The sequence below is a fragment of the Giraffa tippelskirchi genome, chromosome 7, assembly GCF_054371585.1.
Source record: "Giraffa tippelskirchi isolate mGirTip1 chromosome 7, T2T-mGirTip1v1.2.pri, whole genome shotgun sequence".
In the NCBI taxonomy this organism is placed as follows: Eukaryota; Metazoa; Chordata; class Mammalia; order Artiodactyla; family Giraffidae; genus Giraffa; species Giraffa tippelskirchi.
The window spans coordinates 105,341,460-105,368,889 of NC_137281.1; the positions used below are offsets into that span (position 1 = coordinate 105,341,460).

Genomic DNA, 27,430 nt, shown 5'->3' on the forward strand with positions numbered 1-27,430 from the left:
GGGAAACATAATTGTGAATACTGCTACCATCTGCCACAGTGCTCACTTCAGCTTTGTTTCTCTCTCATGACTCAAATGCCATGTGTTGAAACCCCAGCCATGTCATGGCCCCAGGAAGCCTACTCTCTCTGGCTCAGAGTGATTTCTCTTTCCTATGATCTTTGGTTGACTTTATAATCAAGAGGCCCCATTCTGGATTTGTTTTAGGTGTCTGTCTGCACATAATCCTTTAGGTGGTCTTGTGACTGGTCTATGATCCTGGCCATAGCTGGCTGGACTTTCAGGGATGGCAAGCGATCCAAGGATAATCAAATCCAGGCTCACAGAGGCCTAGAAGCTGGACCAATCAAATGTAGAAAGAACCACCAGGTGACTACCAAATACAGAAAGAATATACAGCTTGGGGTAGTGGTTAAGGCTCAAAAGATGCCTTGAGGTAGAGTCAGAACAAGTGGAAGCTTTGGGTAAGTTGAGATTAGGAGAGAATTGAGACTGAACTTGTTAGAGAGACAGGCAGGGGCCAAATGCATGGAGAGTGCAGAGACACCATGAGAGAGGGCAGGGCCCTTCCACGACAGGGTGGAGGAGACTCACCAGGCCTTTGGCACCAACCACCTGGACTTTTACAATCCATACCCATTTCCCATTCCCACAGAGAGAGAGCGGTCTCAGCAAATCCCGAATATAGCCATTTTGAGCTTAGAGAAATGTCAGTTGTCAACTTGTTTCACACGAGTTTAGTTTGATCTTCCTATTTAGACTTTAGGCCCCTAAAATCAAGGCGCACATTGTGTTCACCATGAGCCTGGCACAGTGCAGGCCGCCATATGTATTCTACAAATGGCTTTCCCTCAATTTCCACATACCTTTGCCTCATTATCATGATCATCCTCTCTGCAGCCAATGCTATAAAATCAACCCAAAGCATTACTGTAGAATAAACGAGAAAGGAAATACAAATTTCCTTACCCAGGAAACAATCCCTATGCCCACTTAGCACAGACTTCTGGAACCTTAATAACCAGTGTGCTGTGCACCATGAGCACAGAATGGACTTTTCACAATGGCATAGCCCCATCTCATGGCTTCTCATTCAGCTCCCCCAGGGTGAATTGCTGAGTCCCAGATTCAGCCTCTTAAAAATGGGGTTAGCATCTGGTTATGGTGAGGCATATATGGTAGAAATAAAGGACTAACAGCAGAACAAGAAGCAACACACAAATGCTTCCTAGCTACAAGACCTCATCTGCTTCACACAATGCCCCCTGTGCCCAAAGCAGCCTGATTCTAGACTATGGGGACAGGAGGTGCTACCAGGGGGCAGATGGGAGGAGCCAGCCATGGTCGCTGGGCTGGTTGGCTTGCTTCTGCAGAGCCTTTCCTTGTCCTTTGTTTCTCTTCCCCCATCCCTTCTGCCTTCCAATCCCCCAGTGGAAAGCAAAGGGTGTATGTGTGTGTGTGTGTCTGTGTATGTGTATGTGTGTGTGTGCACGCACGCGGCGAGGCAGGGGAGGCCACATACAATTTTTTCCTGTGTGTGTTTGTACACATACCAGAATCATTCAACAGAGAAAGACTTTTGTGTGGGTCTGAAAAGACTACATAACTTGAAATATTCTTATCCATCTAGATACTGAGTTTTCTGCCAGGAAAATGAAAAAATAGCAGAGATGATAGATAGATAGATAGACAGATAGATAGATATTCACAAGCAGACCTTGCCAGTTAGTGTCAGCCCTTCTCCCCTGGGAAGTATCCTTGCGTAACATGACTCCAGGAGGAGAGCAGAGAAGCCCCTTCTGAGCTTATCGCATGTGCCACTGGCTGACTGCCTGCAGGGGCGAGAGGACTCCCTGGGGTCTCTGTTGAGGGGAATGACCCAGGAGACTCCAACTGCCCTTAATGTCTTCATATCCCGATGAGAGGCAGCAGGGAAATCACTTGAGACCAGTGCTGTCACCAGACTCCTCTGTTCCTGGCACTTAAAAGGACCTCACATTAGTGGCTAGGGTTGCCCTAATGAAGTACCACAAACTGTGTGGCTTAAACAACAGAAATGGATTGTCTCAAAATTCTGGAAGCTGGAAGTTTGAGATAAAAGTGTCAGTGGGCTTGGTTTCCTCTGAAGGCTGTGAGAAGCTCTCACAGTGGCTGATGACGTGCACCCAAGGTGTGATGATCGCTTATTGAAAACTGAAGGCTGGGAGGGAAAATCAGCCCCAGGCCTCTTTCCTGGCTTCAGATGGTGGCTGACAGTGTTCGGAGTTCCCTGGCTTGTAGAAATCCTCCCATCTCTGACTTCATCTCCACGTGGTGTTCTCCCCATGTTCTCTCTGCCTGCAAATTTCCCCTTTTTATGAGGACACAAGTCATTAGATTAGGGCCCATCCTAATGACCGCATTTTAACTTATTACTCCTGTAAAGATCCTGTCTTGAAATACGGTCACATTCCGAGGTACCAGGGGTTTAGGACGTCAACATATTTTGGGGAGGGGATCTAATTCAACCCGCATGAGGCCTTACTCCTCTGCCCCTCACGGTGAGGGCGGAGGTCTGCGTTCACCCTGGCCAGACCCTGAGTTTATCACCACACAGCCCTGGTGTGTTTATCACCAGACACATAGCCCTTCTCCCTTTGAATCGTGACTTCTTGGACCCGGTTAGCCAGAGGCTGGGGAAACAGACCAATTCAAGCCTGTAGAGCCTGAAAAGCTCAATGTAGGGAAGTTTCATTAATCATTGTTCTGGTTTCTCCAAGTTAGTGCACGTTTTCAGCTTTGCCTGATTATTCTAACTCTTCACACCTCCTTGGGAAGGGGAGCAGAAGCCACTTCCCTGGCCCGCCCAGGACTCTCTGCAGAGGGACTCTTGCCAGGCAGCTGTGAGGGGAAGGCAGCAGGAGCTCCAAGGACCTTTAGGCTATGAGCCTGTTAGTCCTGAAGGCATAAACACTGAGATCAGGCAACTCTGGTGTGGGAGTCAGGAAAGAGGAGGTGCAGGGGGCAAGGTGAAGACAAAGGGATGGGAAGGGGATAAAGGGGGCTGGGAAAGAGATAGTATCATAGACTTTCCTATAAAATAGATAATTTGTGGGTATATATATAAATGGTCTGTTCACTAGGCTTAAAGGCAGTTGTGTCTAATACTTAGGATTATACTTGGCTTTGTGTAATAGTTCAGTTCAGTTCAGTTCAGTCGCTCAGTCATGTCCGACTCTCTGCGACCCCATGAACTGCAGCACGCCAGGCCTCTCTGTCCATCACCAACTCCCGGAGTCTACCCAAACCCATGTTCATCGAGTCGGTGATGCCATCCAACCATCTCATCCTCTGTCGTCCCCTTCTCCTCCCACCCCCAATCCTACCCAACATTAGGGTCTTTTCCAATGAGTCAACCCTTAGCATGAGGTGGCCAAAGTATTGGAGCTTCAGCTTCAACATCAGACCTTCCAATGAACACCCAGGATTGATCTCTTTTAGGATGGATTGATTGGATCTCCTTGCAGTCCAAGGGACTCTCAAGAGTCTTCTCCAACACCACAGTTCAAAAGCATCAATTCTGCGGCGCTCAGCTTTCTTCACCATCCAACTCTCACATCCATACATGACCACTGGAAAAACCATAGCCTTGACTAGACGGACTTTTGTTGGCAAAGTAATGTCTCTGCTTTTAAACATGCTATCTAGTTTGGCCATAACCTTCCTTCCAAGTAGTAAGTGTCTTTTAATTTCATGGCTGCAGTCACCATCAGCAGTGATTCTGGAGCCCAAAAAAGTAAAGTCTGACACTGTTTCCACTGTTTCCCCATCTATTTCCCATGGAGTGATGGGACCAGATGCCATGATCTTAGTTTTCTGAACGTTGAGCTTTAAGCCAACTTTTTCACTCTCCTCCTTCACCTTCATCAAGAGGCTCTTTAGTTCTTCTTCACTTTCTGCCATAAGGGTGGTGTCATCCGCATATCTGAGGTTATTGATATTTCTCCCGGCAATCTTGATTCCAGCTTGTGTTTCTTCCAGCCCAGCATTTCTCATGATGTACTCTGCATATAAGTTAAATAAGGAGGGTGACAATATACAGCCTTGACGTACTCCTTTTCCTATTTGGAACCAGTCTGTTGTTCCATGTCCAGTTCTAACTGTTGCTTCCTGACCTGCATACAGGTTTCTCAAGAGACAGGTCAGATGGTCTGATATGCCCATCTCTTTCAGAATTTTCCACAGTTTATTGTGATCCACACAGTCAAAGGCTTTGGCATAGTCAATAAAGCAGAAATAGATGTTTTTCTGGAACTCTCTTGCTTTTTCGATGATCCAGCGGATGTTGGCAATTTGATCTCTGGTTCCTCTGCCTTTTCTAAAACCAGCTTGAACATCTGGAAGTTCACAGTTCATGTATTGCTGAAGCCTGGCTTGGAGAATTTTGAGCATTACTTTACTAGCATGTGAGATGAGTGCAATTGTGCGGTAGTTTGAGCATTCTTTGGCATTGCCTTTCTTTGGGATTGGAACGAAGACTGACCTCTTCCAGTCCTGTGGCCACTGCTGAGTTTTCCAAATTTGCTGGCATATCGAGTGCAGCACTTTCACAGCATCACCTTTGAGGATTTGAAATAGCTCAACTGGAATTCCATCACCTCCACTAGCTTTGTTCGTAGTGATGCTTTCTAAGGCCCACTTGACTTCACATTCCAAGATGTCTGGCTCTAGGTGAGTGATCACACCATCGTGATTATCTGGGTCGTGAAGATCTTTTTTGTACAGTTCTTCTGTGTAATAGAGAATCCTCAAATAATAGAGGCTTTGTAAAGATTGACCTTAATTTTCCTATCCATAAAAAAATTCTGCAGGTAGATAATATAGGGCTGGTATGGCAATCCTGTGGTCATCAGGAAACCAGGCAGCACTTAAGATTCTGTACTCTCAACCTGAACGTGTCTCCTCTCGGTCCCTGCTAGCTGCTCAGCCTCCAGCCATTACATTCAGATTCCAGGTAACAGGAAAAAGGCCCCTCAGAGACTTCACACATTACTTTTAGTTATACCTCTACCTCATTAGCAATAACTTAGTAAGGTGGCCATATAATCTTTTCTTTGGGTAGCTATGTACTTAACAAAAACTAGGAATGTGTTATTAAGAAAATAAGAAAGAATGTTGGAGAGCAAACAGTGGTTTCCACCGTCACATTGTATATGAAGGGAAAACAGTTATCATCTAAATTCCCAAACTTATGCTTGAGAAAAGGATGCTCCTGAAGCACAAAATCTTATTGTCCCACAGACTCTTCCCTTCCAATGTCATGTTCCACTGCACTTAAATCATTCTTCAGGTCTTAGCTTTGACCTTATTCGCTCAAGGAACTCTCCCCAGACTTCTCAGCCTGCATTAGCCTCCTTGTCTTATGCCTCTGTTGCATCTCATGCTTCTCCTTCAAAGCCCTCTGCCTCCTAGTCGTCGTTGAATTTTAGCTGAAGTTACTTGTGTAAGGACCACCCTCCCTCTAAACTAGACTGTCATCTCCCTGAGGGCAGGGGCTCTGCCTTGCCCACCATCATCTTGGAAGTTGGTGTAGGGGAAGAAGAACTTCCTTCCACCATTTTAGGATCTGGAACTGGACAGAAGACTTCAATTGACGTGAGACAGATTAACAGGAGAAAAGCATACAATTTTATGTGCTGTTTTTACACCTATAGAGAAATCTTCAAAAGAAAAATGAAAACCTGAAGAAGCTGTTGGGCCCTGAAATTTATACACCGTTTAAACAAAAACAATACATTGTGGGGATGTGACAAGACAAAGCGGCTTAGGCTTGGGGCAGTGAACTGTGGGCCAGTGACTAGGAAACAGATGGAGGAAACCAATGGAAGCTAAGTGTCATTTTAGTGGGTTTGTTTGTACAGGCCCATTTGGGCCTCTTCTCCCAGTCTCTGGAGATAAGAATGTTCTCTCTTCCTCGTGCATAGAGGTCACCATTCTTGGAGGAAAATTTTGTGACCCGCTTTTAGGTAGAAAGGGGGAGGTCAGCGAGCCCTTCCTGCATCTGCTGTTTCTCAAGGGACTTCGGCTCAAAATAATCAATACAAGTGACATATTTTGGGGGTGGCATGTTCTGAACCCCTTCATAGACCCTCAGTAACTACTTGTTAACTGACTGCCATTGAGTGATTAGAATACTAGAGAGGTCCCAGACTCAAGGCTGGTTCCAGTGAGACTCTTCTTTAACTGACTGCCCTGGCTGAGACCAGGGGAGATCGGCTCCTCCTGTGTTGTCCACCTGCCAGGATTTGGGTAGCCTGAGTGTGCATGCTGAGGTCTGGGAGGGTTAGGGTTGAGGCTGTCAGACCAGCCTCTCTGAGGAGAACTCCCACACCAAACTCCGCTTTAGGAAGCCAGCTCTGGCCAGAAGCACGCCCAGGAGGGCAGGGGAACAGAAACTGCTGCAGTGTGGGTGAGATTTAGATCTGAAAATGTAACCGGCTGCCCAGTGTTTGGGGAGGAAAAGTAGGTCACCATCTTCCCCTCGGTCTGCTCTGACGTCATCCCTAGGCTCGAAAGGGGAAGGAAGGTTTGTGTGATCTCTGGCACCACAGGCTGTGGGCACATTTGCTCACACTCAGCTTTGTGAGAACTCCGCCCCACCCCTGCCATTCTCAAGACTCCCTTAAAATCAAGGAACTGTCAGCCTGGGCTGTTCAGCCTGGAGGTCTCAGATAGGGAGGCTTCCCGAGGCCGGCTTTTTGAGAGAGAGTCCATTTCCCCACCACCCAAGCCAAAAGGTAGGACCCAGCCAATGGCAGGACTCCTGAACCCTCCATTTAAAACCTGTCCAATTAAGAATGAGCAGTCTGTGCTCTGGCACAGGAGCACAGGGTTTTAAAGGAGAGAGCAAGAGACAGAGAGAGGTGGGAGCCCCAAGAGACTGTGACTCTGACCACTGACGATCAGCCCTGAGAACACGACTCCCTCCAAGGCTCCAGCCCAGGGGGTGAGGCCAGGATGGAGCAATGCAGCGGCGGTTCAGTCGCTCAGTCGTGTCCAACTCTTTGTGACCCTGTGGACTTTGCCCATGAGGCTCCTCTGTCCATGGGATTTCCCAGGCAAGAATACTGGATTAGGTTGCCATTCCCTTTACCAAGGGATCTTCCTAACCCAGGGACTGAACCCCTGTCTCCTGCCTTGTCAGCGGATTCTTTACTCCTGAGCCACCAGGGAGAAATGCAGACTTCATCTCCAACTTGAATTCCCCACTGACTCCTGTCCTTCCACATTCACCACGAAGAAATCAGTCATCACAGCCTGGGCGTCCTTCAACCACTTCTGACTAAGAGGCCAAAAGTGATATTCACCCTTGGTGTAATGTGGGGATTTTCTGGGGCAGAGTTGAAAGGATTAGCTACTGCCTCCCTCTGATTTGCAAGGGCTTTTGATTAAATATTCAAGAATTTTGTGAGCCAGTTGTTAAACCATTAGTAATGCTGCCATGGCGGGAGTATTGACACTGTGGAAATCGGCAAATACTACAAATTAGAGTTTGGGGGTTTTTTTGTTTTTTTCCCCAGAGAGCTGCTTTACCAGCTACAGACTCATACAGGAGGAATTCTGAGAGGGCTAGAATTGGAGGGGAGGACCACGGGGTGAGCAGTGCTAAGGGCAGCTGGTGCTTTCCTGACGCCTTCATCATGTTGTCCTTGGCTTTTAGACGTTTCCTTGGGGGTCCGTGTTTTCTCTGTGAAACACCTATGGATGCACTCCTGCTCCATCAAGGAACATGAAGAAGTTTACTTTCAGTTGCCCCTATGCAAAAGGACTCCAAGAACACAACTTCCAAAGGCAGCAGGTACATTGTCTTGAAGAAAGAGAAGAGACAGAAAAGCTGGGTGTCACCTTTAATAGTAACAATAGTAACAAGTGAGCGCAGAAGGAGATCCGGGCAGTCTGATCCCCAAAGCTTGGCTTCCTTCAAATCCCCTGATACAATCAGCAATCCAAACCTGCAGTTAAGGCCACAGGTGACATTTCTTATGTAAGTAGATCCCTCTACTTCAGATTTCACTTTCAGAGGTCACAAAAGTTTAAAAGGGAAACACTATTTTCATGAAAAGGACCATAAAGGAGACCAGGATTGGTATAAAGGAAGGTTCTTAAATTTCACTATGTTGGTCAACCTGGGGAAGGGTGTGCCTCTGGAAAAACAGATTTCTAGGACTTTCTCTGAGAAATTGAGACTCTGCAGATCTGCAGAGGCAGTTAAGCACAAGCCTTTTAAAAATTTTTCATTTATTTTTAACTGAAGGATAATTGTTTTTATAGTATTGTGTTAGTTTCTCCCAAACATCAGCCTGCATCAGTCACAGATTTACCCATGTCCTGTCCCACTCAAGCACTAGCCTTTTTAACAGCCCCTACTTCTACCCCCACATCTGCTGTTGGTGGCCTAAGGACCACACTCTGAGAAACTGGTCCCAAGAGGATCCTCAGGAGGAATTCTGTAGAGGGAGTAACCCTGAGAGGGACCTTCCTCTCTACCTGGATCAGCCACATGTGACCAGAATCCTCCAGGGCCATGCCTAGAGCAGGGGCAGCCTCCTCATCCAGGCTCCTCTCCTTGGAATCAAGGGATGACAGTGAACTTGATTTTTGGCACAAGTGCAGAGAAGTCCTTCCCCCATGGACCCAGAGAACCCTCCAGGAATTACTGAAAGCCATCAGATTGATTGTGCTTGCTGAAAGCACCTTAAGAGTTTAGATTTATAAGGCTTAGCAAAACTCCTCTCAGTAACTCAAATCCATACGCAGAGATGAAGTGGAAAGGGGCTGTGGCATTCCACAGATGGTTCACTCCGGAGAGAGACCACTGATCCACAATTGTCTCCCCTCTGCCACCCCTGTACACCACCCCCAGGAAGACATCCCACTCCACATCTAGACAGCCTGGCCCTGCCATAATGCTAGAGGGCATCATGGTAATAGAGAGAAAGAAAAGATGCCAGGCTTCACCTCTGCCCACGGCATACTTCTTGCCCAGAGGAGACATCTACCGCAGCCCTGCCTTGGCTGTACTCTTTATATTTCTAAGCTACTTCCTGTTTCCATTTCTAGGTCATCAGCCAGGCTTACAGCTGGTGGGGCTCACTCACCCAGGAGGCCCAGCTCTTCTTATCTCCCCTCAGAGACCATGGCTTCCTCTTGGGGAAGGGTTCAGAGTGTGCAACTTGGAAGGCACACAACTTGTCCTCGGCTTTTCAGAATGCTGAGGCCCAGAAACTTCGCCTGCCTGGGAGGTCTGTCTTGCTTGTGTTTCTCTGCCGTGCTAACGCCCAGGCGCACAGTTCCCTGGATGGACTGGGCGAGTATGCTTTGTGAAGACTCTGCAAAGACCTCATCAGAAACCTCACTTCTCCAGACAACCATCAGGCACCAGCTAGCGGTCCCAGAGGGATATGTGAACAAGAAGCCATTCACGAGCATTCTCTCTGGAAACCAAATTTCAAAACAAGGAGGAAACCACAGCTCAGCTGTGTGCTGGTGTTTGGCAACACGGGCTCACTTGAAGAGAGACAAGCACCGGCTTTGCACAATTCTATTGCCATCCCTCTGTGATTTCTAAGCAGATTACTCCCGACTTCCACCACTCACTGGGGAAAGATTATCCTGGTGGAATGCTGAGTGCTCAGGACAAGCCACTGGACGATTGGGTCAAGGTACATGTGCCAAGTCAGCATCAGGCTGTTATTTTTCCCTCCCAATTCCATTCTCTAACATTTTTTTTTTCCTGTGAAAAGGTATCATAAGCTGGAATGCACCTGAGATGGAACAGAAAATGCAGAGCTCGATCTTGTCCCTGTGCCCCCAAGTGAGCCAGGCATGATGCTAAGGCTTGGGCGGGTCCTCTGAATGGGTCACCCATGTCATCTTCACCTGCCCACTACACCTTTTTCTACAGCAAGGAAGGGAAGAGGAAAGAACAAGCAAAAAAAAAAAAAAGACCCAGAACTGTAACTGAGCAGGACCCTGTGGGGCCTTCCCAGAACAGACCCCTCTCCCATATCCTCTGCTATAGCTCCTCTCTGAAGTACCCAGTAATAGTAGCTGATACACATTTCCTGAGCTGTTTTATAGATGTTAAAATCCCCACCAAATGGAAGAAATTAACTACTTCATGACCATGAGCACACAGCCCCTAGACCTACTGAGGCCTAGGGATTGATAATGGGACCTTGCCCTGTCATCACACCATCAACCCATCAGAGAACTGTGCACAAGCTGCTCCCGTGCTCTGTGACTCCTCTCCTTCCCCTGGTTTTTAAAGATGCTTTCCTGAAACCCACTGGGGAGTTCGGAGCACTAGCTTCCCTAGACATCTTGCTTGGTACCCTGTGATAAACGCTGCTCTTCCCTTCACCACAACCTGGTGTCAGTCGGTTGACTTGGGCAAGCAGACCCAAGTTTGGTTCAGTAACAAGCCTAGGGGACAGGGATGCAGGCTGCTCTCCCAAAGGCACTCAGGAGGGCAGAGTCCTGGCTCTCCTGAGGGTAGGGGCCTGATCGCAGCGAGATTATCTCCGAAGAGAGAACCAGGTGCAGAGAAAAAACAGAACCACACACATAACCCCGAAATCTGAACAAAAAACACGTCTCTTAATTACTGAGGATATAAAGAAATAGGAAATCTCATATCCAGTGGTAGAAACACAAACTGGAAGAACTTGGTTGGTTGGCAAGTTTGAGGCAGAGACAATACTCTGTGTTCATTAGACTCTTGTGTTTTCCTCCTGGACACACACAAAGACTACATTTCCCAGCCTCCCTGGCAGTTAGAAATGTTCATTTGACTGACTTCAGGACAAAGGGAAAGTGGCAAAGGAAGTGATGAGAGTCACTTCCAAGTCTGGACCTAAAACCGCCTGTGCAATTCTCCATGTCTTTCTCTCTCTTCCTACCCGTTTGCCTATTGGTTGAAATCAGAGCATCCAGGGAAGAACTCCAAGGTCCTGGCAAATGGGGAGCCATCATATGACCAAATCTTGGTTCTAGATGACAGGGCAGAGCTCCTTCCATTTCCAACCACATAACCTACTTTGAACTGCAACGTAAGAGAGAAATAAATCTTTACCGTGTTAAGCCACAGAGCTTGGCAGAGTGTTACAAGATTTAACCTATTCTGACTGATGTAGTATCAAAAGCCTTACAAGTATCCATAAGCTTTGATCTAGCAATTACATTCTTTGGAGCATGTCCTAAGGAAATAAGTAAGAGTAGTCACCACAGTATTGGTTATTATAACAAAAAAATTACAAACAACATTAATGATGAAGCCCAAAGCCTAGGACCTAGTAGAAGATTCATTAAAGAAATAATACAGCTCTGTAAAGAAATAGTAGACATTTAATATCGTTGAAATGTATTTCTTGACTTGAAAAACTTTCATGATAAAATGTTATGTGAAAAAGAACAAGTAACAGAACATAACCATTTGTATATAAATATATATATGCAGAGAAAAATGTCTGGAAATATACCAAAATAGCAGTGATTATTTCTGGTATTAGGATTACAGGTGGCTTCTTTCTGCAGCTTTACGCCTTTCCTGCAATTAGCAAATATTTCTTGAATTAAAAAAATGTTTTTCAGTAGCCAGCTGGAAATGGATGTGTCACCTTTGAACTTAAAGGTTGGCCTTGCTCTCTCTGTAAGTGTATTCCATGCAAAAGAAACCTAGGTCCTCTGGATGCTTTGCTGCTCAGGGGCTAAAACCCCACCATCCCTACACATCTGTTTCATCTTCACCACGGGGAGCAGTGCCCAAGCCTTTCTCAAATCTTCCAGGATCAGTTCCACTGACAGATTGCTCTGGCTTTAAGGAAGAAAGTGCATTTTCATCATAATGTTTTTCAGGATTTCCTCAGAGGGTTGATGGGCCTCTGAACTCTCTACTTTCTGGGTCCCCATTTGGATGATTTTGGAAAACTGTGGCCACAGATCCTCTCTCCCTCGAGACCAGCTGGGTGATGCAGACCCTGCCGACACTGCAGAGAGCGGGGCAGGAAATTACACACTAAGCATAGGTCTTTATTCTGAAACCCAGCAACCTCGTCGCAAAATAAACTCAAGGGCCCTGCAGCCTCGGTGCCCTGACCCACCAGATCAGAGAGTCTCATGAAATCTCTGCTAATGAACTTTAAATACAAAGTAAGGCTGTAGGTTTTTGTTTTGACCTTCCAACCACATGATCTTGCCAGAATTAAGGTGGAACTCCAATTTTTTCCCCCTCCCAAATGACTCCCTGGTCTTTTCAACAAACCCTCAAACAGAGAATAAGCCACTGAGGTTTCCTGTTGTAGAAAGTTCTTTGCGTTCTGTGACGGGACCAGGTAATAACTCAACTCCTGTATAAGCTTTGTATGTAGTAGGATAAAGCTATTTTAGTTGAACTTAATATCTTTTTGGCAAGTCATGTATGTGTTCCCTACATGAAGACACATAGGAAGAAACAGCTTATTTTCAGCATAAGATCCCAACAGTCTGCATCAAGAAAAGTGACTTCCCTTTTGAAGACTGAAGCCGGGAACCTGAGAGACCCGACAAGAACACCTCCATAACTCTTTCCGGTTCTCCCCTACAGCTCAGATCCTTCCTGCCTTTCAAGGCCCAGCAGAAGAAAGTACCCACAGAGGCCTCCATGGGCAGGTCAGCCCACATCAACATCTTTCCTGCCTCAAATCCCTTTCTAGTGAAAAAGCTCGGTCATGCGATATACGACCTGAGTGCTGAGGAAACTTTCCGGGCCAGCATGGTCACATTCACATCAGTGCCCAGCTTAACCACCGCTCAGGGGTCCCACCCTCTCAGGTCTCAGCCCCTTGAAGACTCCTCTTTCCCCAGGTATTGAGAACCCAACAGAATAGTAGTTAAGCACACAGGCCTTGGAGCTGGAGTGCTGTGTGATCTTGGGCAAGTCACTAGGTTTCCCTGAGTCTCACTTTCTTCTGCGCCTGGTTCTAATCTTGATAGTTGTGAGGATTAAATAAGGAACTCAGGGAAGACACTTCACACTCAAAAAATGCAGTGTTTCATTTTTAAAAGTGGCCCCCAAGTCCTTTGACCCACCTTCACCCAGAGGTAGTGCTTTGGATCCCCTCTCCTGGAATCTGGTCTCTGAAACTGCCTGACCAACAAACAGAACGTCGGTGGGGGATGCCCATATCTTCAGAAGCCTGGGCAGGGCTTGAGCCCCGCCTCGCTCTTGGAACCCAGAGGCCATATGGTGAGGGAGCCTGTCCACACAGAGGGGTGTGTTCTGGCAGAAAGCCCCAGAGGCAGTGTTGGCCAACACTCCAGGTAAAAGCTGACTCCAGGTGGAGCCACCATCTGACTGTAACCTAGGAAACTGGAGATCAGAAGCCCTGAGCAAGAAACACCTCCCTGATTCCAGTGAACCCCCAGAACCACAGTGATAAGAGTAAAATGACTGTCATTTTAAGTCCCTAAGTGTTCCAGTGATTCGTTGCTCTGCAGCCTTTTCTTGTTGCTGGTGGGAGGGCTCCCGTGGGTCCAGGAGTGACCCTGACCCTTGATCACTTGTCCTCCCTAATCTTGCTGCTGCTTCTTCTCCAGGTTTGTACAGTCAGGCGTACCCTTCCCTCCAGCATGTCTGTAGGTCTCTGAACCCAACTGTGGACCAAATCCAACTTTTCTTTCCAGAGGACATTTCTCAGCTCCCAGGCCATTCAGTGCATTCAAAGAACTGTCTGGGAAGAAGGATGCCGCCCAACTCTGAGACAGGACAGCCTTGGACACTCACATGCTGCCTTGTTCTCTTATTATACTTGCTGTGTGTTAGACATTGTTTTATCAAAATGAATGTAAGTTTCTTGAGGGCAGGAGCCCTGTTTAAGTTTTATTTTTGGAGCAATTTTTTTTTTTCAATTTAAATTTTTGAGGGAATTGTAATTTTTTGAGAAAATTATGATCATAGCTAACTGGAACAAGATGAGCTTGAAAAGCCCAAGTCCATGACGATTCTCAAAAGGGAGAAGGAGAAAGGTCCCACTGCCCAGTGTGAGTCTGTTTGTGCCCAGACTCTCAAGAAATGAAACAGCTATATGGGGATAAGTCATTCATTTCTTAAAATAGGGTGAAAATGGCTCAGATACATGAAGATTCCAGGGGTCGGATGGTTTCAGTTGTTTCAATGTTGTCTCCTTATTGGGTCATTCAAGTCATTTACTGTAGTCTTCCTGAGATGTAAAAAATATTTCGCTTGCTGACTTGATAACTTCAAAAGTCTTGACATTTAGAACTGATACTAGATTGTAGGAATCGTCAGGTGAAAGATATTCAGTGGCCAGGATGGGAACTGGGGGAGTGAGGGTGGGACTGGGGGCGTGAGGGTGGGACTGGGGGAGTGAGGGTGGTCCAGAGGAGTGTTACACACCTGCTCATCCACAAGCTCCATCTGGAAGCATGTTACACGATGTCTCCTGCTCTATGGAACCATCTCCCTGAGTTTCACTGTAGTTGACAACGAAGAAGCTTAACCTACTGTGTGACTTCGGCTTCTCTTGGTCAACCATATGCCTCCCCTACTGGGACTACACTGGTCGATCCGTCTCCGGGTGGGGTGGTGGTGTCCTCTCTGCTCTGGCAGCTTTCTGTGCTTTTTCATCACAACCCCTTACACCGCTGCACTGTGTATGTGTGCACATCTCCCCTTCCAGCACACTATGAGCTTCTGGAGGATCTTGACAGTCATTTGTTTTTCTCTTTCTGCTCCTTAGAAGTAGTAGGACCTCCTTAATAAGCCTTTAAATGAACGTGTGTGTGTGTGCCCAGTCGTGTCTGACTCTTGTGATCCCATGGACCCCAAAGATTTTTGGATCCCATAGATTCCACCAGGCTCCTCTGTCCGTGGACTTCTCCAGGCAAGAATACTGGAGTGGGTTGCGATTTCCTGCTACAGGAGATCTTTCTGAGCCGGAGATTGAACCCAGATCTCCCTCATTGCAGGCATATTCTTTATCATCTGAGCCACCAGGGATTTAAATGAATAAGTAAGTGAATGAAAGAATAAAATAAGTTTCCATATTTCCTTATAGATTTCAACCAGCACAGGTCACCTGCTTCTTCCCAAACATGCCCTGTGTTTCCTTGTCTCTGAGGGGACTGTGTCTTATGTTTGTGGAAGCCTTCCCAGTACACACAGTAGTGTGGCAGCAAGATTGGCCACATAATTTGGAGGATCCAGAGGAAAATGAAAAAAAAACGTGCAGTCACAGACTCTGAAGAGGCCCTCCTTCAAAAATTGTTAAGAATTTCAAACTGGTGACAATGGAGCATTAAACCAAGCACAGGGTCCTTCCAAGCACTGGGCCCCGTGTGACTGCACAGGTCACACATCCATGAAACTGGTCTGTTAGCAGCTGTTGTTTGCATCAGCTATGCATGCCAAGCCCCTCCTTGTGGTAATGGCAGTTTTTGTTCTATGTGGCTTGTGTGGGACTGATGCCACCATTGCTACTTCAGATGGGCCTGTGATACTGGGCTGGCCAGTGAGAGCACTGCATCCTCCAGGTTATGATTAGTTCAGGGAAGGGCATGTGACCCAAGCCCAACCAATGAGAACTGTACCTCAGAATTCTGATGTAGGTGAAGAGGTATCTTTTTGCTGGTGCTAAGTCACCAGGAAGTTAACCTAGAGTCCTTGGGGATTGCTAATTGGAGGAAATCCTGCCTGAGATAAAGCTGACCCTGAAAAATCAGAGTCGAGAAGATAGGGCACTTAGGGGAGAGATTCTTGCTAGCATCATTTAAGCAACTGACTGAGCTGATCTTCTGGACTTCTCCTTTTCATTTATATAAACCACTAACTTTCCTTCTTGGCCTAAATCCGCTTACCTTGGATTTCAGTCACTTGTAATCAAAACAGTCCTGTGGGTCAAAGCTTAATAAATACCTTTCAGTTTGAGTAATAGATCTGCAGGGCTTGAAGGAATCCATTGTTTAGTTCTATCACCCATTCTTTGCTTGGTTCCATTTGACTTGAGAATCAGGGCAAGAAATAGAATAGCCCAGGGAGACTGTGACCACATTATTAAAACGAGAATTTGTGGGGATGTATCTCTTACTTGTGTTCATTGTTTTGTATGCAGAAGGAGACAGGGATGAGGAGCATGGGGTAGAAGGTCTTTTTGCTTTGGACATTTGAAAAAAACGAAGTTTTTCAGTTAAGCTTGTTTTACTTTTATACTATGAAAAAATAAGAATAAAGTTTTTTGTTTCAAAGGATTTGAAAAGATGCGACTCAAGCCAGTTCACCTTTCCACAGACTTCTAGGGTAATGATCCCACATAGGTAACTCTGACCAGCCATGCCAACCCTTCATGTAAAGCCAAGCTCTGCAGAGCACACAAGTTCATCTGAGCCGCACTCTCCCCATCCCAGGACTCAGACTGCCCATGCCCCCAACCCTACCTGCTCAGAGGGCTGTGTCAAGGCCAGCAGTCCAGTTGGGTGTTTACTGACTTGGGCCTAACCATGCCCAAACTATATCCCTTCACATTTCTTTTGGAATCCTGAGCAAATCCTCAGACTGCTGACTTTACTGCCAGTAGCAAACATTATCTACCCTCTGGGTATGCTGGCAGGAAAACCAAATTTTATACCTCCAGGCTGGCCAGAATTTTAAGGCCACTTACCTCCCCTTGTGATCTCACCCCAGTCACCCTTCACTTCTTCGCAGAGTGAAACCTTCATCTATGCTTTGCTTGACTCTCGGCCCAGCATGGCTTTCTGACACCCCCTCCACCACCAGCCCCCCAACTTGTCTCCCCTCACAGCCTTCCCTGACAACCTCTTTCTTTGGGTTCCCCCTCTCTGTTTCATTGTGAACTGACTCTCCATCCTACTCCTGTGGGCAGACTCTTTACTGATTCCTTTTTGCCTTGGTTGAAACTAGATCTTTCCAAGGACACTAGCCTTCCCTGTGGACCTCTCAAAATTCTCAAGTGGAAGCTTCTAGGGCCTTTCCCCACAGCTAGTCCTGCCATCAACTTGGGAGAGTTTAATTTTTCTCACGTGTCCTAGCCTTACATTGTCCACCTCCTCAACTTCAAGCACCTTTCCCTCTCTCCACTTCAGCCTTGTCCATATCCTGTATGTCCTCAAAACTCAGGATGGAAATGTTAAACTCCAATACCCCTAAATTTGGCTACCGGCACTCATAACGTCAAACATCAACATTTTTGCTTTATTGAGATTTGTGGTCTAAGGTCCACTCCATTTTTATCAAATTTATGCATTCAACAAATACCTATTGAGTCTATGCATGGCAAAGCTGGTGAAGCTTCATTCTAGTGGGAAGAGGTTTCAGTTACTTATTGCTTTGCAATGAACCTATTAACTTTAGTGACTTCAAACAAGGGCTGATTATGTCTCATCTTTCTCTGGTTGGGAACTGGTCACGGGCAGGTTAGGCAGCGCTTCTGCCTCCCTGGGTGTCAGGTGGGATCACTCCTCTACATTCAGGCATCACTGCACGTCTGTCACTTCCATGCTCCTCCACACAGAAGCCGGAGCCTCCTCACAGCATGGCAGTCTCCAGGTGGTCAGCCTCATCACATGGCAGCCAGCTCCCAAGAGTAAAAGTGGAAGCTGACAGACTTCTTAAAAGTTAGACCCAAAACTTGGACAGCATCATTTCTGCTGCATTCTGTCAGTCAAGGCAAATAATAAGAAATCAGAAGTCCAGATTCAATGAAAGGAGAATCAGACCCCACCTCATGATGAGTGGAGTAGCCTGTATATACAATGAGAGAAGGAATTGGTGGTGGCCGTTTTTGAAGATTATCGACTACAGAGAAGGGAGACAATAGATAGGTAGGCAGATAAACAGAAAAACACCAGATGGTAGTAAAAGCTGCTCAGACAACTGAAACAGGGTGATTTGATAGAGAACCACTGAGTAGCTCCTATAGATTGAGGAGATTTTCAAGGAAGCATCTCTCTGAGGATGAGATATTTAAATTGCAACTAGAAAGGCAAGGGTTGCCAGCGTGTGAAGATCCAGGCAGGAGGGAGAGCTAGCACAAAAGCTCTAAATGGAATGAGCTGGGCAAGTTTAAGGACTAGAAAGAAGGGCCAGGAGTTAGGGAGTAGAGACAACAACAAAGTGTGTGACTGGAAACAAGGCTAGACAGGTTGGAGGGGACAGTTCAAATGCACTGGGGGAAGGAGCCTGGATTTTATTCCAGGAGCAGTCAATGGAAAGCCACTGAAGAGTTTTAAGCAGAAAAGGTACAGATATACTGTTAAAAGTTCACTTTGGCTTCCCCGTAGGTAATAGGTTGTAAAGTATGAGTGTGGAAGCAGCAAGACCAGGCATTGTCTACTGTGGAACCCAGAATCAGGAGATGGTGGTTCATTTGGCTGCCAGATGTGGGGAGAAGCATGGATATGTTTGAGGGTTGGGCCATCAGGAGGAGCTGAGACCTGAGCCTGCTCCATCTCGGTTCAAGTCCCTGTCATGCCTGGGTGATTACTGCAAAAGCCTCCCGCCTGTTCCTCACCATTCACCCCACAGCTGGCTGTCACAGTTAGTGCCTCTCCTTAAACAGCATCTTAGTGTTTTAAAGATTATTTTAAGTTATGTCTCTTTGCATATAGGGCTTCCCTAGTAGCTCAGTTAATAAAGAATCTGCCTGCAATGCAGGAGACCCTGGTTTGATTCCTGGGTTGGGAAGATCCCCTGGAGAAGGGATAGGCTACCCACTCCAGTATTCTTGGGCTTCCCTAGTGGCTCAGATGGTAAAGATCCACCTGCAATGTGGGAGACCTGCGTTCCATCCCTGGGTTGGGAAGATCCCCTGGAGAAGGTAACAAATAGCTACCCACTCCCGTATTCTTGCCTGGAGAATTCCATGGACAGAGGAGCCTGGTGGGCTACAGTCCATGTGGTTGCAAAGAATGCCTCAGGGCTAAGTGAATTTCACTTTCACATCTTTGCATATAAGCCAACCCCCAGCCCAGGATCTGTCCCTCTCCTCACTCAGGCTCGTTTCCAGTCTGTGTCCCATATTTCCTTTTTGCTCCAGCTCCATCTGATTACCCACTGTACCCTGACAACATCCTAGGTTGTGATCCTGGGCCTTGCACATGCTGTTTTATCTTCCTAGAATGCATCTTCTCCCCCACCTCCATTCATCATCCACCCAACGTCTACTTCACCTTCAAAATATAACAGGTGTTACCCTTTCCAATAAGCCTTCCCTAAAAACCCAAGTTTATTTAGATTTCTGTGCACTCAACACGGTGTACCATGGATGTCCATCTCCTTTGTCTGTCTCTTCCAACTAAGTGTGGGTGCCTGAAGGACTGGAACCTAGCACAGCACTCCCCAAGTGAAGGGAGTGAGAAATTTAGGAGAGTGGATGCTATCCTATTTGGCATGATTTGCCCTTGGATTCAGAAAATGTGCATTACAAGGTCAAATCACAGCAGAAAGATGGATGTGATAGATTCTTTTACTGCATTCCTCCTTCTCTAGGCCAACTCTGGGAGGTTAGAGTTGGAATCTAGAATAAGGGGAGAACTTAGTTTCCTCTGTGCTCAAGATTCTCCAGGAAGAGTCTGCCCTCTGTATACACAATGCATCAACATCATTGTTGATAATAGTATTGACTTCTGGCAAAATTAGTACTCAGATTGCCTTTCCCCTGGGAAAGTCTGAAAAGCCTGCTGCTGGCAATGTGAAGTCCACCGTGATGTTTAATGGTAAATACACTGCAGGCTTCTGACTTCCAAATCCATACCCAGACCTGGTCCTGGCACTGAACTTCAGGCTCTGAACTCCAAGCGTCTGATGTCCTTCTCTTCCTGGACGTCCCCCAAATTTGGCCAGTCTAAAATCAAACTCATCACCTCTCTTACGCCTGTATGCCCAAGACTGGGGATCTACCAGTAATTCATGGATGAGTCACTGATGAATATTTCAGTTCACTCTCCTCTTCCTTCTGAGTGCCAAGATCCTGGTCCAACGCCTCAGCTTCTCTGGGCTGTACAACCACCAGCCTCCCTGCTCCCAGACTGTCCTTCTCTGGTTTCCAGGGGATCCACTGGAAGTGCAAAGGAAATGCAAATCCAATCTTGTTCCCGCCTCTCACCCATCCCGTCTGAAAGTCTAAAACCCTTTAATTCTTTAATTGTCCAACATAGATTAGCAAACTTCGGTTTGCCTCTGAATCACCTTGAGAGCTTCTTTAAAATGCAGATCTGAGCCCCTCTAAAGGCCCCATCAATCCAGAATCTGCTGGGTGAAGCCTAAGGATGAACATTCTTAACATTCTCAGTGTCCAGGGATTCTGATGGGAGGGAGTCCACCCTGAGACAAAGTGCGATCCAGGGAAGGAACCCAAGCTCCTCCTTTACTTTACCAGGTCCTTCATGTGTCCCCCCCTTCTTAGGTGAGGTCACAGCCACCTCCTTGCCTCACCCACTCTCTCCCCACACACTCTGCTCTCCCAGGTTCTTCTCCTCTTTGACCTTTGCTATATCTTGCCTGTCTCCAGGAATGTCCTCTCTGAATGACTTCTTTCTTCAATGAGATAATGAAACTGAGTCCCCCTAAAATCAAGTTTCCCTGCTAAGTTTACGATTAACCTCTCTACTTAAAACTTTACTCACTTTCTTGTTCTGAACCTGTTCTCCTCAGAATTGAGGAGCCTCAAAGAGAAGGGGGGATTGAAATGAAGCAGGATGGTGTGAGGTCCTTCTAGATAAAAAAACCGCTCCATGTTCTCCATTTTTTATTTACAGAATAAGACTTTATAATCTCGTAGGCTTTCCTGGAGTTTCAAAGAGCAGACATAAGCCATTACTAATTAGGGAAGGAGGGAATGCAGAACAAAGGAAAAGCAGTCAAGCAAGAAAAGCAATGATATTTTAAACAACAGTTCAGCGATAAAACAGAATCCTAGTTTCTCCTCAAGGGGTATACAGAACAACCTGACACATATCTTTGACTTGTTTTGCAGAAACTAAGACCCCCATCCCAGTGGAGGGTGGTGACTACATGCCGACCAAAAGCACGTAGACTCCAGACTGGTTGGAAACGGAAGGTTGATGATTAAAATTTCCAAACCATCACTGTGCTGCCTCACCACCAGCCAATCAGAAGAAAGTCGTGCACTCTGCAACACCTGGGAGCCAGAGGTCTGTTCTCATAAGCAACTCTACCACTAACTTCTCTCACCTTGGGCAGCTCCCTGTACCTCTCTGAACCTCTGGTTCTTGGTGTGTAAAAAATGAGTAAGAATACTTGTCTGGTCTACCACACTCCTTCCTCTAAATACTCAGAGGTTTTTCTACAGAGTTATGACTGTGTCTGGGTGAGGTGAGCATGTGTACACACGCACACACACACACACACACTCATAGTCACTCCCTCTCCATGCTGTTCATTGACCTGAATGCAACAGAGCAAAGCCCCAGTCTTCCCATGATCCTCCCATGCCACCATGATGGCACCCATGAATGTCCAGGCCGATGCTCTTAAGAGCATCAACGATGCTAAAAAGAAAGGCAGACACCAGGTTCATTTAAGGTCATGCTCTGCAGTCATTGCTTGGTTTCTGCAATGATGAAGCATGATTACACTGACAATTTTGAAATCATTGTTGGTTGCAGAGCTGGGAACATTTTTGTGAACCTCACTGGCACATTAAACAAGTGTGGGTGGATCCCCAGATTTGACATGCAACTCAAAGATAGAGAACAATGGCAGGGAAAATGAGCAGGACACTGCTGGATACAAAAGCCCTTGTGTCCCCCGTTTCTTGTTTGTAGGAAATGAGCTTCAGCTTCCTAGACCTCCTCCTTCCAAAGGGCAGATCCAAACAGTTGCTAATCAGGAAGGGAGAGAAGGCAGAAGCAAAGAAAGAGCAGTTGAATAAAGAAGAAAAAACAGTGCAGTAAAATAGAGTTCTAGTTCCTCCTCAAGGAATGTACACATCAATAACAACAACAACAACGTATCTCTGAGTTCTTCTACAGGAGCTAAGGCCCCCTCCCAGGTGGAGGATGGTAGCCTCGGGCTGAAGCACAAGAGTCCTGGAACATCACCCTGTTACCTCACCATCAACCAGTCAGAGGACGGTCTCACACCCTGCCTCCCTCCCCCCAAATTTTATTTGTAAATACGTCTCCCTGAAACCATCAGGGAGGTTAGCATTGTTGAGCACAAGCCACCTGTTCTCCTTGCTTTGCACTGCAGTAAACCTTTCTCTGCTCCAAACTCCGACTGTTTGTTTGGCCTTGCTCTGCATCAGGCACACGCATGTGCGTTTGGTAACAGCAGGACCATCTGCCCCAGCCTTTTGGGTTCACTGTAGTGGTGATGACCTCAGCTGGCATCGCAGATAAAAACACACAGGTGGGAAAACCCTGGGAATCTTCTTCTAGGGGTGTAACACATACATACAAATCGAATGTCACAATGGGCCAGAGGGATGGAGAGAGAGAGGAGAGTGAAGCCCGGTCACCTATCTGCCCCCTGCCGCTCTGAGTCTCAGCTGGAGCCCTGGACAAGAGGGAGCTCAATCACTTGGCATCCTCATTAGTGTCTAGACTGGAGATTGACCTTCTGGGACAGGTTAGGCAACTGGTACACGTAGAAGTTCTCACTGAGGAGTGTCCCAGACCCATTAGCATGCACTAAGGAAGGACACTGTCTCCAGGAAGCCTCCTAGCAGAACCTGGGCTTGCTTTAGTGCAAGAAAGAGGGACTGCAGGCCCTAGAGCCAGGGTGCTCACCTCGGACATCTACGGTACCTATTTTATCTTTTGTCTGCTTCCATGTAGGGCTAGAGAATGCTATAAGCTGGTAGGGGCCAGAGAACACAGTCTTTACTTTTGGAATAGTTAGAACTCTTAGGCAGAAATGAGATTTGAAACTGGACTACTCCTCCCCTGCCCCCATTTTATTAACAGCGATGATTTATGACACATCTACCTTGTGTGAGACACCATCTTAGATACTAGACTTGTATAGTCTTCTCACAGAGTTGAAAATGAGGCCCAGGAGCTCATGCAATTGTCAGAACCCAAAGCAGAACTGGAGCTACTGACTCTCCCAATGCCATGTCCCTCATTGCGGGGCCTTGACCACAGCATTCTCAGTAAACACCAGTTGGAGGGACCATCTGTGGTCAAAAGCATTTGATAATGTCTACATGCTGTTTCCCCTTTGGTTTCGGGATACTGTGAGCTGAAAGACACAGAACACTCATGAACAAGGAAGGAAAAAACCCAAAGAGTTAAAGCAACAGCTGAATAACACCAGGGATGGAGAACCGTGTCTCTTGGTGGTCCAGGCCTTCCCCTCAAGATCCCGATCTGACTGCAGCAGTTTCAAGCTCATGTCTTCCTGTGCTAGCGTCAAAAGACAGAAGAGACAAGTACTGTCTTGTGTCTCGCTTTGAGAGGGAAGAACAACTTCCTGGGAGTCCAAAAGCCTGATTTGCCTGTGGGCAGGGCTGTACTACAAGCTCCTTCTTAATAAGGCAAACACCGCCCCCCGGGAATGGTTCAAACCAACCGGTCTTCCTCCTCAGGACTGAGGAGGAGCCCACAAAATAAACAGGTATTTAACCAAAACACTCCAGGTTATCTGAGCAGAGAAGTGGGGGCCAGGATGAGTATTAAGTGAGAAATCAATAGCATCTTCCAAAACTTTCTTGATGAGCCACATTGCACATATATTTAAGGTTCTCAAACACATTTCTTTCTTAGATCAACAAACCTACTTTATTTCTTTGAACCCAATGCTTTCCCAAACTTATTTTTCCTGAGAATTCTTATTCGTTTCCTACAGGCATGCTGAGAAAATTTGGACCCCACCTTGCTGTTTGTCCTGAGTGTTCGGAGAACAGCCTTGGGGCCAGACAGCGCTTCGTTCAAGGAGAAAAGCTCAGTAATTTGAAGGGGAGAGATTCCTTTGGCCTAATTAACAGGAAATATATGCAGGCATTTTTTATCTTTGATGGGCTCCTTTTCTTTTAGGCTACTCCAAATTAATAGGTTTAAGACATTACTTTTAGTTGAATTTCTTTCCACTAAACTTGCCACCAGAAAGGGAGAAAATGATGGCTTTTAATAATGATTATAAAGGGACAGATGGTTAGGTCAAGCAAGGACTGCACGACACCAGCAAAGCCTGAGAGAACTCGTTCCTTAGTCCTTCTCAGGGCTGTCAGCTCTCACTAGGTTGTCCCCTCCTCCCTAACCCTCCTGTCTTCCCATCCCCACTTCTGCTTGGTGCCTCTTCCCCTGTTAGAAATTTCTAATGCATTTTCAAAAAGGAGACCTTGAGGTTTCTTTGTCACTGATATTTGAATGAAAGGAGAAACCCCACCACAGCCCTCTGCTTGGGAGAACAGCCGGGACCGGCCTCCTCGCGGTTGTTCAGAACCACAAAGAAGGGGCAGGGACCCGCAGGTGGGAAGGCCACTTTTTACACTGGAGACAACCGGGGCTCAGGTTGATGTCACAGATAGAACCATTGTTCTCTTTCCCGTACATCCCGGGCCCTCCTGTGGGCCCAACTTGTTCCCATTCTTGTACGTGGGTTTTAAGAGGCAGAGCCATAATGCTGGGTGTGCGAGGGAAGGACAGGAACCCTCAGCAGCCTCCGCTGGCTTCCTCGGGCAAGGCCTCCCACGAGCTGACAAGCCGAAGCCTGCGGGCTAGTGTCTCCTGGGAAAGATTGGGCAGGAGGGGTCCATCTTGCTAGGAGGACCGAGAGGAACTCAGCTCATTCTACCTGGTTCAACCAGATACAAGAACAAGGCAACTAACAAGTAATATCCGCAAAACTGAGATTCTGGGCAGGCAGGATTGGGCCAGGTGGACCCAGCACTGGCTTTTGTGGTCTTCCCTCTCCCCCCGGGGCGTCTTCCTTCTCTGTGGCTTCAGTGGCTGCCTGGTCAAACTTCCCACTCTGGACTCTTGTTTCCTTGATCACTTTGTCTCCTGTTTCTTTGACTCTATGTCTTAACAACGTCTCGCATCTGTCCACTTCTCTCTGTTTCTATGGCCTCTGCCAGCATTCAGTCCTCATTGTCTCTTGCCTCAAGAGACATTGTCTCAAGGTTAGTCACACTGCTACTCTTCACTCCACAACCAGACTGACCTTAAAATGTCACTCATCTGATTAGAAACTTTCAGTGGGTTCTCACTGGTCAAAGGCCAGATTTCGCAATCTTTACAGTGACTCACAGGCCCTGACATTCTGTGGCCCCTGCTCCTCGTCTACTTGGCCCTGCTCACCGAGGTCGGTCATGCCGGCTGCAGCTCAATTTTGAGCAGGGCCAGCTTCATGGGTCTGTGACCAGTGCAGCCGTACAGGGTCCTGCCCTCTGAAAGGGGGCCTCTGCTTGGGGTCTAATGCTCTGTGATTACCATCTTGCGGTTCTTAGTAATTATATTTTTTGCAGGGGCCATGTTGTACAGCTTGTGGTATCTCAGTTCCTTGATCAGGGATTGAACCTGGGCTACGATAGTGAAAGCCTGGAACCCTAACCACTAGGCTACAAGGGAACTCCCAGTAATTATCTTAGAATTTGTTTTACAAGTGAAGTTAGATGGGACAATGGAGCACACCATCTGCACTGGGCTTAGAGCCTGAGTTCTCTGGTCCTACTGCCTCCTTGCTCCCTGGACCCCCCTGTCCCACCTGCTCTCCCCTTCCTCCCTGTGGCCACTGCCTCCCTCTGCCAGGAGCTGTGATCAGGCACACTGGCAGGCCCACATTCTGCTGTTGCCCTTCACCCCGGGCAGAGCTGTAGGAGGGTTGGAGACAGACACCTGATGTGATGTCATTTCTGCCCAGGCTGGCAGCCCCACAGCACTTGAAATCACTGGATCCAGGTATCCATCATGTCCTGGGACAGAGGTTGCAGTTCTTTGGGGAGCCCCCCATCCGTTGGGGATGGGGCGGGGAAACTGTCCCACCCCTGGCTCTGGGCCTGCATTTTTGTCTGTACTGGGTTTAGCAGATTACATAGTCAGCTCGGCCTCTGAGATTCTCTGGGCTGCTGCCCAGACTGTGTTTTTCATGGGTGGTTCTTTCTCATCCTTCAGGTCTCAGCTCACAGGTCACCTCCTCAGGTCATCCTGCCCTGCTCCTCCTGTCCAGAGGAGGTCACACCTGTTGTCTTCTGCTGTCTTCACATCACACTTGAAGAAACTGCTTGAGACACAGAGCTTACACATTTCTTAGTGTAATCCATGCATGCCTTTAAATCATTCATTTGCACAGAGGGGACTCCAGGGAGGCAAGGTGAGTGGGAAAATGTTCATGGCTCTGAGCTGACTGGTGGACCTGATTTCCCTCCCCGGCCTCTTACTTGCCATTGCCTCTTCTGCATTCTCTGACTCCTCACATGGACATAAGGAAGGTTCTGGCAATCACTTATCTCAAGAAAAAAAAAGAGTGATTCCCCTTCTCTGTTCCTGTTCGGTCACCCTCTCTTCACCTGGGAGGAGAGCAGGAAGGACTTGAGAAAATGTACCAAGAAGTCCTTTGTTTTAAAAATAGCAGAACATTGCTGCTCAATATTACCCCCAGTTTTTATTTATTAAAAATCTGACCCCAGCTCCTCTTAAGTTCAATATGGACAATGGAAAGGCTTGGGAGCCATCCTAGAATCTAGCATGCATCAAGCAGGAGGTCCTTTTGGAGCACGTCAGGGTATAGCCTGGGTGCTGATTAACCAGGAAGTCACTGGCCCTAGAGCATAAGCAGGACGTGGAAGCCCCCTACTGCATGAGTTGATGCCTGCTTATTTGGTGTTATGAACCAAATGTCTGTGCTTCCCCAAAATGTATATGTTGAGGCCCTAACTTCCTATGTGATGGTATTTGGAGATAGGACCTTTGGGAGGTAATTAGGGTTAGATGAGGACATGAGGGGGGCCTCCCAGGTGGCACTAGTGGTAAAGAACACGCCTGCCAGTGCAGGAGACATAAGATGCCAGTTCAATCCCTGGGTTCGATTTCTGGGTCAGGAAGATCCCTTGGAGGAGGGCATGGCAACCCACTCCAGTATTCTGGCCTGGAGAATCCTCATGGACAGAGGAACCTGGTGGGCTACAGCCCACGGAGTCACAAAGAGTTGGACATGACTGAAGCAACTTAGCAGGCACATGCTAGGACATGAAGGTGGGGCCTTGGTCTGATGAAATTAGTGCTCTTATAAGAAAAGACACTGGAGGAAATTCCCTGGTGGTCCAGTGGTTAGGACTCAGTGCTTCCACTGCCATAGCCCTGGTTCAGTCCCTGGTTGGGGTTGAGGGTGGGAGAAGACACAGGAGGATTCCCTCCCTCTTCCTCTTTCACTCCCTCAGTTCCTCGCTCTATGACGTGTGTGCATGTGTGTGTG

At 47.2% G+C, this 27,430-nt stretch overlaps 1 long non-coding RNA gene across 1 annotated transcript; it reads left to right on the forward strand.

Moving 5' to 3' along the window:
- Positions 1–10,655: 10,655 nt before the first annotated feature.
- LOC145514158 (uncharacterized) lies at positions 10,656–22,285 on the forward strand. Its single transcript, XR_014059881.1, has 3 exons — positions 10,656–12,687; positions 21,027–21,204; positions 22,045–22,285. It is a non-coding gene; the product is annotated as an uncharacterized LOC145514158 (long non-coding RNA).
- Positions 22,286–27,430: the final 5,145 nt, after the last annotated feature.